General features: G+C 39.6%; 1 protein-coding gene across 8 annotated transcripts in view; it reads right to left on the bottom strand.

The window, feature by feature from the left end:
- The window catches only part of LOC131252556 (cytochrome P450 72A397-like), an 85,748-nt gene that overhangs the window by 42,194 nt on the left and 27,121 nt on the right, over window positions 1-16,433 (bottom strand). The window lies entirely within an intron of this gene.

The raw sequence follows: 16,433 nt of genomic DNA, 5'->3' as shown, positions 1-16,433 counted from the left end.
ACACTCATAATGTGCATATGATACATGCAATCTAATCATCATGTGCCCTAAAAAACAATTCATCCATTATTAAATGGACCACACGAGGGAAGGATGGGATGTCCATCATTAAAAACTTCTAGATTGCATTTGGGGCCCACCATAATGGGTGGAAGACATCCAATCCGTTTAGTATTTGTATGCTTTAATGCTTTCTTAGGGCCCTAAAAAAATAAAATGAAATCCTTATATAATTTGCAGATTTTGGAAGGTTCACTGCCCAAGTTTTATTGTATGAATATCTACTTTATTCATTGTAAACGCTTTACCAGCTAGTCAAACACACAAACTATTCAGTTTACATTATCACTTAAAAGCCATATAGAATAACATGTAAACCAATTACAGCTGAAAAATCCAGGGACAAAACCAATGCCCTATCCCCTTTTGTTTGAAAGTATGCCCCATCTCCAACCTATGGGTTTAACCTTTTAGGAATAATCCACTAAACTCCAACAATCCTGAGATAATATGGTATAATCTGTGGAGCAATTGATGCCATCTAAAATGTTTTCCTTGCTTTGGATGGTAAAATGGTCCAAATATAGAATCTGCACCGCTCAAAAGGGCAGGAAGATACAAAGAATTTCTGAATCACCATCAGCTGCGATGGAATCTGCATCACTCAAAAGGTCAATCTAACATTTCAATATTACACCAACGATCACACTAATACAGAGCATGAACCATGAGTGAGCCCTAAACGTTTTAAGCATTTCAAGCAATCCACCACTTGCCACACAACAAAGCACTAATCACAACTGCAAAATTAGCCTTGCGGTCACTCATCAGATTCAATCCAACAATTAGTTTAAATGACTAGCAACAAGCGGTAAGAAAAATATTCAACATATTCATTTCATTAGTTTCTTTCAACTTCCATGGATTATATGGTTAGATAGCCACATCAGTAGGATCCTTACTCCTGCTTTGGTGGTAGACTCTTAGGAGTTTCAACACCTGTCAAGGGTTCGAGTATCCATAGGTGGTGAAATCCTACTAAGGTGTGAGTGTGTTGGGGTGTGTGCGTCGTGTGTTAAAAAACAAAAAAGAAAAAGAAAAAGAAAAAGAAAAAGAAAAAAAAGATAGCCACATCAATAAATCAAATCAAGCACATGTATGGATTAAAAGTAAATTAGAGAAATATAAGGGAAAGCCGAAAATGCACTTGAATGATCCTGACTAGGAGGTTGGTGCAGATATTACTGGGATTGTATGATTAAAATTTCCTGATAATAGAGTATTACAGATGGCACATATGTATGGATCCAAAATCTTCTTCTAATGAGGGTCCCATTCGAGAAATTTTTTCTCATTTGAATGTTGACTATTGGCTAGTCTTGCGTTTTCTAATTGCTCCTGTCTTCATCCGATGTGGAAAGAAGGCAAGTCTATTGAGAAAAGCCTTTCACACGTCCACCGAGAAAAGCGATGTGGACAAAACAATGCCGTGTATCCTCTGCCACGGTGAAAATTTCAAGAGAAAGAAGGGATGCCCTGTTTCCACCCCATTAATTTAATCTTTTGAGGACCAATCTGTTCAATACTAAGAATCCTAAGATGATATGATATGGTGTAGCCCATGGAACCTGAGCATGCTTAAAGCCATCTCTTCACATAACACGTTGAATGAAGATGTATGGGACTAGCTCATGTCTATGATTTTTATTCTTGAAATCCATTAAATTGAATATCTACACAGTCAGATCTGCTCAGACATCTTAAAATATTCTGGTAATGATAGGAAGAACTTCTAGATCCACCGATTACTTTTGCCTCCGCGTGACTTTGAAGGTCAATCTGACAGTTCCATAGCATGCCACCATGGTGCTGTAAGCCCCACCGTAAAGTATGTGTTTTATATCCACACGGGCCATCTATTTTGGCACCTCATTTTAGAGTATGTTCTCAAAAAATAAGCAGATTCAAAGCTCAAGTGGACTACACTACAGGAAACAGTGGGGAAAATGGCACACTCAACTGAAACTTTCCTGGGGCTACTGTAATGCTTATTTGCCATCTGACCTTTTGATTAGGTTGCACAGACCTGGATGAAGGGAAAACACAAATATCAGCTTGATCAAAAATTATTATGGCCCCCAAGAAATTTTTATTGGTGGAACATTTAATCTCCAATGTTTCTTTTTGTGTGGTCGAATTAAGCTTGGATTTGCTTCATTTTTGAGGTTACTATCTAAAAGGAGCTGACAAAATAGATGGATGGTATGGATACAACACATATATATCACAGTAGGCCCAATAGAGCCAAGGACACTAACCAATTTGCTTCCAATATCACACCAATACAATGATAAGCTAGGGAACATCATACCATGCACCATAAGATCCATTGCAGTACCAAAATCAGCCTATAGATCACTCATCACAGCACCAAGTTTCTATCCAACTTGTGGTATACAATTTATTATTATTGTCACACATCCCACATGAGTAGAGGTGGGCATTTTTTAACCGATCCGGTAAATCCAACCCGATCCGACCCGTTCCGAACAGAACCGACGGCCTGGATCGGGTAGGATCGGGTAAGATCATTTAGATCCGACTAGTTTTCGGATCGAGATCGGATAGTGGTTAATCCGGACCGTTCCGATCCGAAAACCCGATCCGAATAGATCCGGACCGTTCCGATTCGGCTAGATCCGGAGTAAAAAACAATATTTTTACTTTTTCTTATGATGTGGTCCACTTGAGCTTTGAATATTCATCAATTTTGGGTTCAACAGCTAAAATAATCTGAAAAAATAAATGGACGGCATGGATACACCACATGCATTCATGGTGGGCCCCAACAGAGTTCACTCAGATATGAGAATGGGTTACTTGCACGGCACGCCAACAGGGGGGCTTACTTGCTTTACACGTCAATACGGTAGGTTGTGAGAGTATGTATTAAAGTGGCTTAACCAAGTTACTTGGGCCCCACCATGATGTATGTTATGTATCCAACCTTCCATCCATTTGGAGAGATCATTTCAGGGCAATATCCAAAGAATGAATGAAATCCAAAGCTCCAGTGGACCCCAATATAGAAAGTTTTCTGGACAGTGATGCCCACCATTAAAAACTTTTAAAGGCTACAAAAGTTTTAGATTAACCTGGTATTTGTGTTTTCCCTTATCTCTTTATTTTTCAACTTTTGAATAGGTTGGATTTCAAATCAACATTACGGTGGGCCTTAGAATAGTTTCAACTGTGGGAATCATTCTCCCCACTTTTTTCTGTGATGTGGTCTACTACAGATTTTTATCTACATCATTATTTGGCTCATGCCCTAAAATGATATCTCAAAATTGATCGACGGTGTGGATGTAACACGTACAACGTAGTGGGGCCCATAGAACTTGGTGACGTTACTTCAGTAGCCTTGAGGCTGCCTGCCCGATGGGATAACACATGCAGCATGCATTTATACAAATTTTTTATAGTCATGTGGGGCCCACCTTGATGTATATATGTTATCTAAGCCGTTCATCCATTTTGACATATCAATTTAGGTGTTGAACAAAAAATTATGATACATTGAAGATTAAAGTGGACCACACCATATGAAATGATCCGAATAGTGTCCAACCCGATCCGACTCAATTTCCCTCACCGAGTCAGACTCGGATCGGGTCAAATAAATCAAGCATCGGATCTGTCCGAGTCCAGTAACCTGGACTCGGTCTCGGATCGGATCGATTTCGGGTCCACCTGTTAGAATTTCGGATCTGACCGGGTTAGGCTAAATCCGATCCGACCCGGACCGTTGCCCAGCTCTACACATGAGCACTTGAAAACTAGTGGTATGCCCATTTTTTTCACACACCCTCACATGAGCACTTGAACCCATGATGTCGATGTTGAAACACAATACTAATACAACTAAGTCACATGTCGAAACCCACAATCCCACTACTAATCTGAATAGCTGACAATAGACAACAATGAAAAAGCTTGAGTTGGCCGATTTTTCCTGAGCAAGGCTTGGCCTATTGCCAGCCCTAATTATTCTTACATCCAATGTTTGTCTTACTAATAAAAATATTCATATACATATTCACACACACACATGCTAGACCATAATGTACCTTTCCATGAGATCGAGTGTTTGCAACACACTAGCGGTTAGATGTTGAAAATTCCGAACCAATGGTGAAATTTTATAAGAATGAGAGGAGAAATAAAACCGATGAAACTTGTTATTAAAATGGGACTCCCTGTATTCCCTGCAAAAGCCTTTAACATGAAGTACTGTTATGGAAACCTAGGAGGGGCCTACCATGGGATTTTTTGAGAAATCCATCCCGTCCATCCGTTTTTCCATATCATTTAAGGGGTTGAGCCTAAAATTGAACCAAATCCAACTCTCAAGTTGATCATATCATAGGAAGCAGTGGGAATAATGATTTCAACCATTGAAATCTCGCTAGGCCCCACAGTGATGTTTATTTGTCATCTAATCTGTTCATAAGATCATACAGGAATAGATGAAGAGAAAAACAAATATAAGCTTGATTCAAAACTTCCTTGGACCCCAAGAATTTTTCAACAGTCGGGTGTGGTCCATTCAAACATTTCATATGATTAATTTTTGGGCTCGGGCCTTAAAATTATATGGTAAAATGGATGGACGGAGAGGATCAGATCCATAAATTATGGTGCACCTCACGGAGTTTACTCAGTACGCGAGTTACTCACTGCGCAATCCGCTTCTTTCGAACAGGGGCGCGGATTAGCTATTAAAAGGTTGGGTAGCGACAGACTCGCTGCGGAAGTTACGTCACCGGAATCGGATTGCATACTGAGTTACTCAGTACGCTCTTATCATACTGAGTAAACTCAGTTGGGCCCACCGCGAATGCATGTGGTTTATCCACGCCGTCCATTCGTTTTTCCAGATTATTTTATGGGTTCAACCCAAAATTGATACATATACAAAGCTCACGTGGACCATACCACTGGAAAAAGTGGAAATATTGATTTCAACCGTTGAAAACTTTCTAAGGCCCCCAGTAATGTTTATTTGTCATCCAACCTGTTCATAAGATAAGAAAGACATGGATGAAGGGAAAACACAAATATCAGCTTGATCTAAAACTTCTGTTGTCCCCAAGAAATTTTCAACGGTAGATGTTCAATTCACACTGTTTCTGGTGGTGTGTTCCATTTGAGGTTTACATATACTCCATTTTTTAGATAGAGCCATAAAATTATGTGTTAAAAGAGATGGACGGAGTGGATATAATGTATGAATGACAATGGGGCCCACGGAGTTTACTCAGTACACTTACCGTACTGAGTTACTCAGTACCCAATCCGCTTCCTACATCACCAAGTTCCGTGGGCCCACCATGATGTATGTTTTTGTATCCACACTTCTATCTATTTGGAGAGATCATTTTAGGGCAATATCCAAAGAATGAGTTAAATACAAAGCTCGAGTGAACCCTAGCACAGAAAGCAGTTGGGACAGTGAAGGCCGCCATTAAAAACTTCTAAAGTTCACAAAAGTTTTAGATCAAGCTGATATTTGTTTTTCTCTTATTTCATGTCTTTTTTAACTTTTGAACAGGTTGGATTTCAAATAAACATTATGGTGGGCCTTAGGATAGTTTCAACGGTGGGAATCACTCTCCCTGCTGTTTTCTATGGTAGGGTCCACTACAGATTTTTACCTGTCTCATTCTTTAGCACATGACTTAAAATGATATCTCAAAATGGATGGACGGTGTGGATATAACATATACATCATAGTGGGGCCCACAGAACTTAGTGACGTCACTTCCGCAGCCGACTCGCTGCTCAACCAGTTAGTATCTAACCCGCGTCGGATTGGCTACTCCCCTGCCATGCCACCAGCCAATGGCGGGTGGTTGGTTCTCTGTTTCATCCATGTCGTCTATCTATTTTTCTAGATCATTTTCGGGTATGAGACCAATAATAAGGAATATTCCAATCTCAAGTGAACCACGTTACAGGAAACAATGTTGATTGAACTTCGATCATTAAAAGCTTTTTGGGAGTCAAAAAAGTTTTGGATCAAGATGATATTTGTTTTTTCACTTCACTTATGTCTGTATGACCTAATTAATAGATTGGATGTCAAATAAGCAATATAGTGGGCCTTAGGAGGATTTTAATGGTGGATATCCAATCACTATTGTTTTCCTGTGGTGTGGTCCACCTGATATTTATATCCCTTTTATTTTTGGGATAAAGCCGTAACATGATATTTAAAAATGGATGAACGACATTGATAAAACACATACATCATGGTGGGGCCCATCGGGCTAGCTAGTGGCAGCGGGAATAGCCAATCCGTTTCGACCCGTTCCGCATTGAGGCAAAAGAAAGAGGACGCAAATTATGTCCTACCCCTGCCCGGGCGATAATCCATCGTGGCAAGGCTTTGTGGGGCCAACGTGATGTAAGTGTTTTATCCACATCATCCTAGAAATAAAGCTGGTCCATAGCTCGAGTGGACCACACAAAAGAAAGCTCTCGTAGTAATGACACCTAATGTTGAGACTTTTTTAAGGGCCACCTAATTTTTTTGTTACCATCCAACCTATTCAAAAGGTCATGTAGACGTGGATGAAGTGAAAACACAAATATCAGATTGATCCAAAACTTCTCCATCTCCCAAGAAGTTTTTAATGGTAGAAGTTCAATCCCCGACTTGTGGTCCTCTCGAACCTTGGTTCAGACTCATTTTTTTAATCATATCTTAAAATGACATGAGAAAAACGGATAGACGGGGTGGATTTCTCAAAACACCCCATGTTAGGCCCCACCTAGTTTTCTAGGACCTTTTATGCGAGAGGCTTTTCGTAGGAAAAATACGTGAGATAGAGCCAATTACTCCGGTCTTGTATCTCCACTCTCCTATAAATCTCACCTTTCTTCTTATGAAATGTCACCATTCTTTTGAAACTTTCACCATCGGACCACTGGCATAGTACTAGCACTCGACCTTATAGGAAGGTAACATGCGATTGAGCTCATAGTACCTTTTCCTATATATATATATATATGTGGAGAGAGAGAGGCATGCTCTCCTACGCACCTACGCACGTGCGCATCTTTCCACACGTGTAATAGGTGTCGAATCCAAACGGTCCATAAGATGCGGAATCTCATGAAACCTTAGGGAGTGAATTTTCACCTTGATCTAAGATTCTGGTGGGCCATAGTAAAGAGATATTCAAATAAAGGGAAGAAACTTTTTGCATTTTTATGGCCCACCAATGTTTTGGTTCAAAGTAAAAATTGGTACTAGGGAGTTTTATGAGGTTCTGCTTCACGTGGACCGTTCAGATCTTCGAGAATCATCGGATATGATGAGTTCTAAAAAAAGTTAGTAGGTAGTCCGGGCGAACTGGTTCGCAGGTGAGCATTCTGCATATATATATACACACACGAAAATGCTCACCTGCGAACCAGTTCGTACATACTACATACGAACTTTTTTGAGAACCCATCATACGTGATGTGGATCCAAAATCTGAACCGTTCATGTGAAGCAGCACCTCGTGAAACCCCCCAGGACCAAGTTTTACTTTGATCTAAAGCTTTGATGGGCCATGAAAAATGAAAACCGTTTCCTCTCTTGATTTGCATTTCTCTTTGCTATGGCCCACCAGAATTTTAGATCATGATGAAAATTTGTCACAGGGGTTTTCATGGGATTCCGCATCACATGGACCGTTCAGATTAGACACCCATGACATGTGTGCAAAGGTGCGCACGTGCGTAGGTGCACAGGGGAGCATGACTCTCTCTCTCTCTCTCTCTCTCTCTCTCTCTCTCTCTCTCTCTCTCTCTCTCTCTCTCTATATATATATATATATATATATATATATATATATATATATATATATATATATATATATATATATATCCACACCGTCCATCCATTTTGATAAACATGCCCCAAAATTGTAGTAGATCAGAAGATCAAGCGGATCATAAATCGGTGGGGATTGAAAGCTTGTCATTGAAAACAATTCATCTAAGTCTTTGTGACCCTATGAACACCTTGCATGACAAATAAACAGCATAAGTGGCCCAAGAAAGATTTCAACGGTGATCACTGTTGCCCTCCTCAATGCTTTCTATGGTGTGGTCCACTTGAGCCTTGGATCCACCTCATTTTTGGTCTTGTGTCTTAAAACAATCTGGTGAAATAGACGGAGGGTTTGAATATAACACATACATCATAGTGGGCCTATAGAACTTTGCCACATCAAGTGTGTGAAACACAACCCAATCCTATTGGGGAAAGTAATGAATGACTTCTATAGACTTCCTTTCCACATCGGGTCAAGATTCAATGGCCCATGGAGTTGGTGGATCCAACCGGTGTTACTTTTCTTTCCGCGTATCATGCATAACCATCTAGGTTATGGTAAAGATAAAACAGTGTTAAGTCGTAGATTTACATTCATCGGACGCGGATTGATTAGCTACTGGACCCCACGGTAGCGAGTTGGCTACTGAAGTGACGTCATCACTTTCTTTGGGCCCCACCATGATGTATGTATTGTATCCACACCATTCATCCACTTGGAGAGATTATTTTAGGTCATGATCCAAAGAATGAGGTATATCCAAAGCTAAAGTGGATCCCACCACAGAAAACAGTGGGACAGTCACTTCCACCGTTGAAAATTCCTAGGGCTTACCATGATGTTTATTTGAGATTCAACATGTTTATAAGTTAAAACAGACATGGAATAAGGAAAAACACAGATTTCAGCCTGATCGAGAAACTTCCGTGGCCCAAGGAAGTTTTTAATGGTAGGCGTTGAATCCCCGCTGTTTTCTATGGTGGGGTTCACTTGAACTTTGAATCTGACTAATTCTTTGGCTTGTGCCCTAAAATGATCTCTCCGAATGGATGGAGGGTATGGATACAATACATACATCATGGTGGGGCCCATAGAATGTGGTGACGTCAGTAGCAAGACTCGCTACCGTCGAGTTCAGTAGTTAATCCGTAAAGTCCAATTTCCACAGGCAGTTGTCGCAAGAAGCTCCGATGCAGGCCGCACGGAGCTTGTGTTTGCGTAGGCCCCTACTCCTCGTGTTTCAAGTCTTTCCGGACGTTTTACAGTCAAAAGAAAAAGAAAAAGAAAAAGGAAAGTTTTATTCTTTCCCTTTCTAAAAGCAGGCTTTCGTTTCTACGGCCTTGAACTAACTGTCCGCTTTTTACATTGTTCTTGATGTAGAGCAGGTCCACCAAGCCGGCATAGTAAGCCCGATTTGCAAAATACCTCTAGATTGGTGGTCATTTTCTTATTTTAATTCCGTTTTTACTATAAATAGTAAGTTTTAGTTTGATTGTAACTTTTATCCATTGGGCTTTAAGACTTGCACACAATGAGAAAAATTAGGAGAACAGCTTGGTTAAGCCAAATAGGACACTTACTATTTTTAGCCAAAAACCTTGTACAATGGTAGATATCACAACCGTCTATAAATAGTAAGTTTACTATTTGTAGTAAGTTGCGAATTCTAGGAGTTTTAGTTATAATTTGCTTCTGATTTCTCTCCCAGTATCTCTATTTAAAGGGTTGTGAACTCGTTTATTTCATTTATTAATCAATTTCAAATTTTATAGAATTTATTTCTTATTTTGCTTGCTTTCTTTCTGATAGATTCGAGAAGCCTATGTGAGGAGTCCAGAGAAGTTCTGTGGATTCGGAGCAATTATCCTCTTGAGGGAGATAGTGCTCAACCTCATCACATTCATCCCCGCACCAATTGGTATAGTTTTTCACCGCTTTGGGGAGGGGCCAAAAGTCTTTTTAAACTTTAATGTTTGAAAAAATAATAATTTCAAAATCATTTACTAGTCTCTTTATATGATTTTAGGGGATGTGCCCAAAAATAATGCGTGTAAAACTCTGGTGAGTAACATGTTGAAGATATTGACTATTAAACACTCACCGTTAAAATACTAATGATACCATTAAATTAAGTTTTGAATTATGCTACCATTTACGTGTTTTAAGCTCCTACAAATGGGAATGACAATATGAACAATTTGATAAACCGTATCAACAATTTAGATGGCATATAAGCATCACGTTGGACCTCAGAAGGTTTCAACTGTATGTACTTTCTACTCCTCTTTTATCTCTTCTTTGACCCACTTAGGCTTCGGATCCGCCTCAATTTTTTGCCCAGGCCATAAAATAATCTGGTGAAACTATAGTGGACGGTTTGGATTTATTATGAACATCAGCAAGGTTGCCCCACCTAGATTGATTGGTTGCATGAAAGGAATTACTGGAAGTGTGTATTAGACTATTCGTTGAGAAATGGATATTACCGTCAAGACAAGCAATCAAAATTTATGGAATATATTTGTCGCTTTGGCTTTCTTGCATTCACAAACACGATACTGCTAACCTCATTGCTCACCATTACTAAGCTCGGCACTGGAGGGGTCACTACCAAATCCGAGTCGGTCATTAACGGCATTTCTCTATAAATAGAGTAGAATGTAGAATCCACTTCATATTTCTCTCATTATCACTTTGGCTTTCCTGCATTCACAAAGTCGATAATGGAGATCCTGCCTATGAAATCCATCATTATTTATATGTATTTTATCCGCTTCGTCTATTCATTTACCAAGTAAGTTTACGTCCTCAGGCAAAAAATGAGGCATATCCAATGTTCAAATGGATCACACCATAGGAAACATTTGAATTGAACATCTATTGTTGAAAATTTCTAGGGAGTCACAGAAGTTTTAGATCAAGCTTATATTTATGTTTTCCCTTCATCCATGTCCGTATAATATTATGAATATGTTGGATGACAAATAAACGTCACTGTGGGGCTTAGAAACATTTCGACTGTGGAAATCATTATCCCCACCATTTCTAGTGGTTTGATCTACTTGATCTTTGGATATGCTTTAATTTTAGATGGAAAAACAGATGGATGGCATGGATAGACAACATACATTCAAGGTGGCCCCAATTGAGTTTATTCGGTATGATGAGAGCACAATTCGATTTTGCATGGATCTTATTCATTCTGTCAATTCCTGGCATAAATTCAAAATTGAAGCATATAAAAAGCTCAAGTGGACCAAACTACTGGAAATAGTAGGAATAATGAAATCCACTTTTGAGACCTTCCCTTAGTTTTCAGTGATGTTTAGTTGTCACGGCCTGTTTGTATGGTCACAAATATGTTTAATTGTCATTCAACCTATTCATGAGGTCAGGTAGACATGGAAAACACGAATATCAGCTTGACCCGAAACTTCTTTCACCCGGTGAGAGTTTTCAAACAGAAGGCATTCAATTCGTGTTGTTTCATGTGGTGTGGTCCACTTAGCTCTACATACGCTTCAATTTTGGGTTTTATGCTCTAAATGAGCTGATAAAACGTATGGACAGCGTGTATAAAAGAGATAAGTCACGGTGGGACCAGTAGGGTTTACTCAAGTACGCATGCAATCCGCGTCGTTTCCTGAGCAAAATGACGGACATTGCAAAGCAACAAATGACTTTGGCTTTCCTGCATTCACAAAGAATAAGGAAAGTTTTTTCTTTCCCTTTCTAAAAGCGGGCTATCGCTTTTTACATCGTTCTGCACCCCGTTGGGGACGGGCCAAAAGTCTTTTTAACCTTTAATGTTTGAAAAAATAATAATTTCAAAATCATTTACTAGTCTCTTTATATGATTTTAGGGGATGCGCCCAAAAATAATGCATCTAAAACTCATGTGAGTAACATGGTCGAAAATATCGAGTATTAAATGCCCACCGTTAAAATTCTAGTGGAACCATTAAATTTTTGATTTATGCTACCATTTGTGTTTTCAGCTCATACAAGTGGGAATGACATTATGAACAATTTGATAAACCGTATCAACGATTTAGATGGCATATAAGCATCATGTTGGACCTCAGAGGGTTTCAACAGTATGTATTTTCCACTCCTCTTTTTCCTCTTCTTTAACACACTTAGGCTTCAGATCTCCCTCAATCTTTCAACCAGGCCATAAAATAATCTGGTGAAACTGGTGGACGGTATGGATTTATCACGAGCATCACCAAGGTTGCCCCACCTAGATTGATGGGTTGCATGAAAGGAATTACTGGAAGTGTGTATTAGTTGAGAAATGGATATTATCGTCAAGATCAGCGTTCAAAATGTATGGAATATCTTCGTCACTTTGGCTTTCTTGCATTCACAAACTCGATACTGCTAACTTCAGAGCTTACCATTACTAAGCTCGGTACTGGAGGGGTCATTACCAAATCCGAGTCCGTTATCAACGGCACTTCTCTATAAATGGAGTAGAATCCACTTCATGTTTCTCTCATCATCACTATGGCTTTCCTGCGTTCACAAAGTCGATAATGTGAAATACACTCCAACCATTGGATGTGTGATCCCAAGTTAGGTTCAGGGCCAAAAGATCAAGCTGACTTATGATTAAAGTGGACCACATCAAAAGAAACGGGTGGGAGAGATATATTCACCCTTGAATTTTTATAGGGCCTACCATGATGATAACATGAAATCCACTCCAACCATTAGAGGGCACACTAAAATCTAGGCTTGGCCCAAAAATAAGCTATCCGTGATGCAGGTGGTCCACATGAAGGGAAATAGTTTAGGTGAACAGCGCCCTTAGTACACAGTTCAATCGTGTGGTCAACCTGAATCACAGATTGGGTTGATTTTTGGGCCTTGGGCTTAACATGGTGTAACACACTTGCTAGGGTGGTTGGGTGTGGGCTCCAACAGTGGTAAAAAAGCAGACGTAGCTAATTGCCCCCATATTACCCATGGTCCTGCATGATAAGAGCATCTATGCACAAGCTTTTCACAGCTGCCTCACTATGCAAACATTTCCAGCTTGTGAGCAGATGATCCCAATTGACAACAACCTCACTGGTGGGTTGGGTTTCACATAAACAGAACTCGCCCTATAACAGAATCAGACCTGACTTGGGCCTAAATCAAAATGAAGGTCACCAACCTGATTTTATTCAAATCGGGGTCCTTAAAGATTGACCCCAAATTTGAAGGACCCACACCCAGCAAGATTCACAAAGATCTAGATATACAAAGAGGGTACTCACTTGCACCCCCACATGAATCAGACCATAGTAAGGTATCAATAATTCTTTTCTGTTTAAGGCTTTAGTTGTGATATGTGTTACATTAAAATCATAACTGCAACTCATATGTTCAGTTGTGGACTGAGGAGCTGAGTTCTTTCATTCGAGTGGCAGATCCTTGTTCAATGTAGAACATCCTTACAAGAACGAGTAATTTTATAGCACACCAATTGATGTTAGGAATTCAAAACCTTTGTAAAGCAAAAAAGGCAAATCACTTGTTCGAATAGGATTCTCTTTCTTTCTCTCTCTCTGTTTTTTATTTTATTTTATTTTATTTTTAAAATTATTTACACACGCACCCCACATGGGTACTCAAACCCATGACCTCGGTGTTGAATCGCACTCTGTCTACCACGAACATATGGTCACTTAGATTCTAATATAAGTTGTATAAATTACAGAGTATGCAATGGGCGAAAAGCATCTCCACAAGGAGATGTTTACAACTATGGAATCCTTCTATTGGAAATGATCACTAGAAAGGGGCCAACTGACGACATGTTTAAGGATAATCTAAGCCTTACATCATTTTGCTAAGTTGGCTTTGGGTGAACAAGTAATGGAGATTGTTGATCCACAACTGCTCTTAGAAGCAATTGAAGTTATTCAAGGCAATGAAAATCATATCAACACAAGAAATAGAATGCATGACTGCTTGATTTCAATGGTCAAAATTGGTGTGTTGTGCTCCGCAGAATCTCCAAAAAAACAAATGCATATGAGAGATGTTGCTGAAATGCATGCAATCAAGGACTTGTATCTCCGGGTCGGGATTCACCTAGACAGACAGGTTAGGCTGCAAATATTAGATGGAGGTTTGTCTAACCTCAGTCATTAATAAGTTATTATTGGTAGTTATGTTGAGAAAGATTTCCAAATAAAAGGAGTTTGTTGAATGTTTCTGTAAACAAGCTCTATATATATATTTAATCTTGGCTTAAGAGTCTACTTGTATTGATATTGAATATATAAGATGTATTTCTCTTCTTCTTCTTTTTTTTTCCTTCCTTTTTTCTTTTTTGGACTAATGTTAGTAAAAGGGAGATTGTATCATGAATTTAATAAGAAAAAGACAAAATCATATTATAATAAGAAAAGCATTGACTCACTAATATGTTTAACGCAAAAAATTTCAAAATGACTTTACAATCTTAAGGAATCAATTTAGCTTTTGGACTACCAATTACTTGATATTAGTTACAGTCTTGAGGAATTAATTCAGCATTTGGACTGCCAACTTGATATTAGTTCGATGAGGTATTCATCCAGTGAGTTTGACCATGATTTGGAAAAAGGAAAAAGAAAGAATAAATTTCTATGATCCAATGGTTTGATCCAATTGATGTAATTCTTTTGCCTGACGAATGTGAATCATTGCTTCGTTTTCAAATGTATATTGATGTACAACTAACAAGATGGTTAGAATTATCAAACCATAGTAGTCTCTAACGTAATGGATGGTACAGATAAAACTGTGAATACCAATAGGGATGAGCTGGGCAGGAATAGGAATGGGTTAATATAAAATGGGCTAAGCCTGGGCGGTATGAGTAAAACTGAATGTGACAGTATGGGTAAAACTAAATGTGGATGGATCCTCCAGTGGAAATCTTGGTGAGGGTGGAGGGGGTGGAATCTATAAAGATCACGGAGGCAAAGTTTTCTTTGCTTCTTTTTTTTTTTTTTTTTTTGAAAATGGATTTGTGTATTTCCTGTGATGTGCAACTTCATAGAGGAGGTGTCCCACCGTTACAAAAAGGAGAGGAGGACACCAATGAGAAGATCTTAACTAGAGAACTGATGGGAGGAGACTAGGAGTCCATCACAGAGCCAAGCCCCGTGCGGTCGAGGAGGTACTCTCCATGAGTCAAAAAGTTATCTTTGCCTCTAATAACTTCTATGGCGGGGTCACTATTACTGTGGCTGAAACACATGCGGTGTTTGATGGCATTAATCTGTACATCATTTACTCTTTTCAACAAAGATACAGGGGTGTGGCCCTTTTTATTAAAAATAAAATAAAAGTATTGCATCGACTTGGGGCTCAGTGATGGTATTGAGGAATCTGATTCCAAAATTGTTTTTTATGCCATCTTTAATCCCCTTGCACCAGCTCAGTGGAAAATTTGGTACCAGGTGCAGGCTATTGCTCGCTTGAGAATTGTTATAAATTTTAGGATTGCCCACACCTTTAGAGAAGGAAATTCATTGGCAGATGGTCTAGGAGAACTTATGAGTAGCGGAAGGCGTAATCGTTTGTTCCATAGTTGGCGTGAGCTCCAGTATGAGATCCAGGGCTTGGTGGCGATGGAGAATGCAGATATGGGAAATGCTTAGAATGGCTGGCTTGTCAAGGAAGGTGGTAATTAAAGGGCATTGGGTAATGCATTGGTAGTTTGGGTGGAGCCAGATGCTTTGTATTATTTGTATCATGTTTTCATTTTTTTTAAATTTTTTTTTATTTTTTATTTTTTTAAAAGAAAAACTCTATTTCTTTGTATATATGAACAGGGGGTGTACAAGCCAAAGATTTCAGGTGGGCTCCACAAAAGGAAAACGGGCCTCACCTATCATTTAATAGAATAAGAAAACACAAGATGGGAATAGAAAAGCCTACCCCATCCTGAAGAGCTTGAACCGGCCTCTCTTACTAACAAAGGCCCTGCTCCACTCAATGGGATTGCAAGCTGCACCACACAAACATCACATGCCACTCCTCATCCTGAAATCCAACGGCCCCAGGATACAAAACCAAAAAACCCCAATGCCAAATTTTCCAATCCAACAACCACACTACTGGTTCAAACTACCCACCCACAACGGCCATTTCTCAGCCATTTCAGTCACCGAGCAACATAGACTTCTGTAACAGCCCCTACGCAGGGCCAGCTGCATCAATACGGCAGAGCAGGGACCTTCTGATGCAAAAACAGCAACTGAAACAACCCAAAGGAAAACTGTGAACTGCGCTACTTCTCAGCTGCCTGCCGCTAAGATATCCTGCCAGTAGTCACAGATAACAGCAATACACAGCTAACAGAGGAACACAGCCAATCGTCTATCAAACCAGCCATGCTGCATATGCCCAACTGTACCTGAGCCCAACCAGCAAGGGTGCCTACTCTGTGTTTTTTAGAAGCATGTTGAATGCTGAAACAGAGAGAGGGCGGCTTGAGACCGCATTCGGCCGAACTTGACAGTACCCAGCCCCACCCTGTCTAAGAATAGAGTA

This window comes from Magnolia sinica, chromosome 8, assembly GCF_029962835.1.
Source record: "Magnolia sinica isolate HGM2019 chromosome 8, MsV1, whole genome shotgun sequence".
In the NCBI taxonomy this organism is placed as follows: Eukaryota; Viridiplantae; Streptophyta; class Magnoliopsida; order Magnoliales; family Magnoliaceae; genus Magnolia; species Magnolia sinica.
This window is presented reverse-complemented; position numbering and strand designations above follow the sequence as displayed.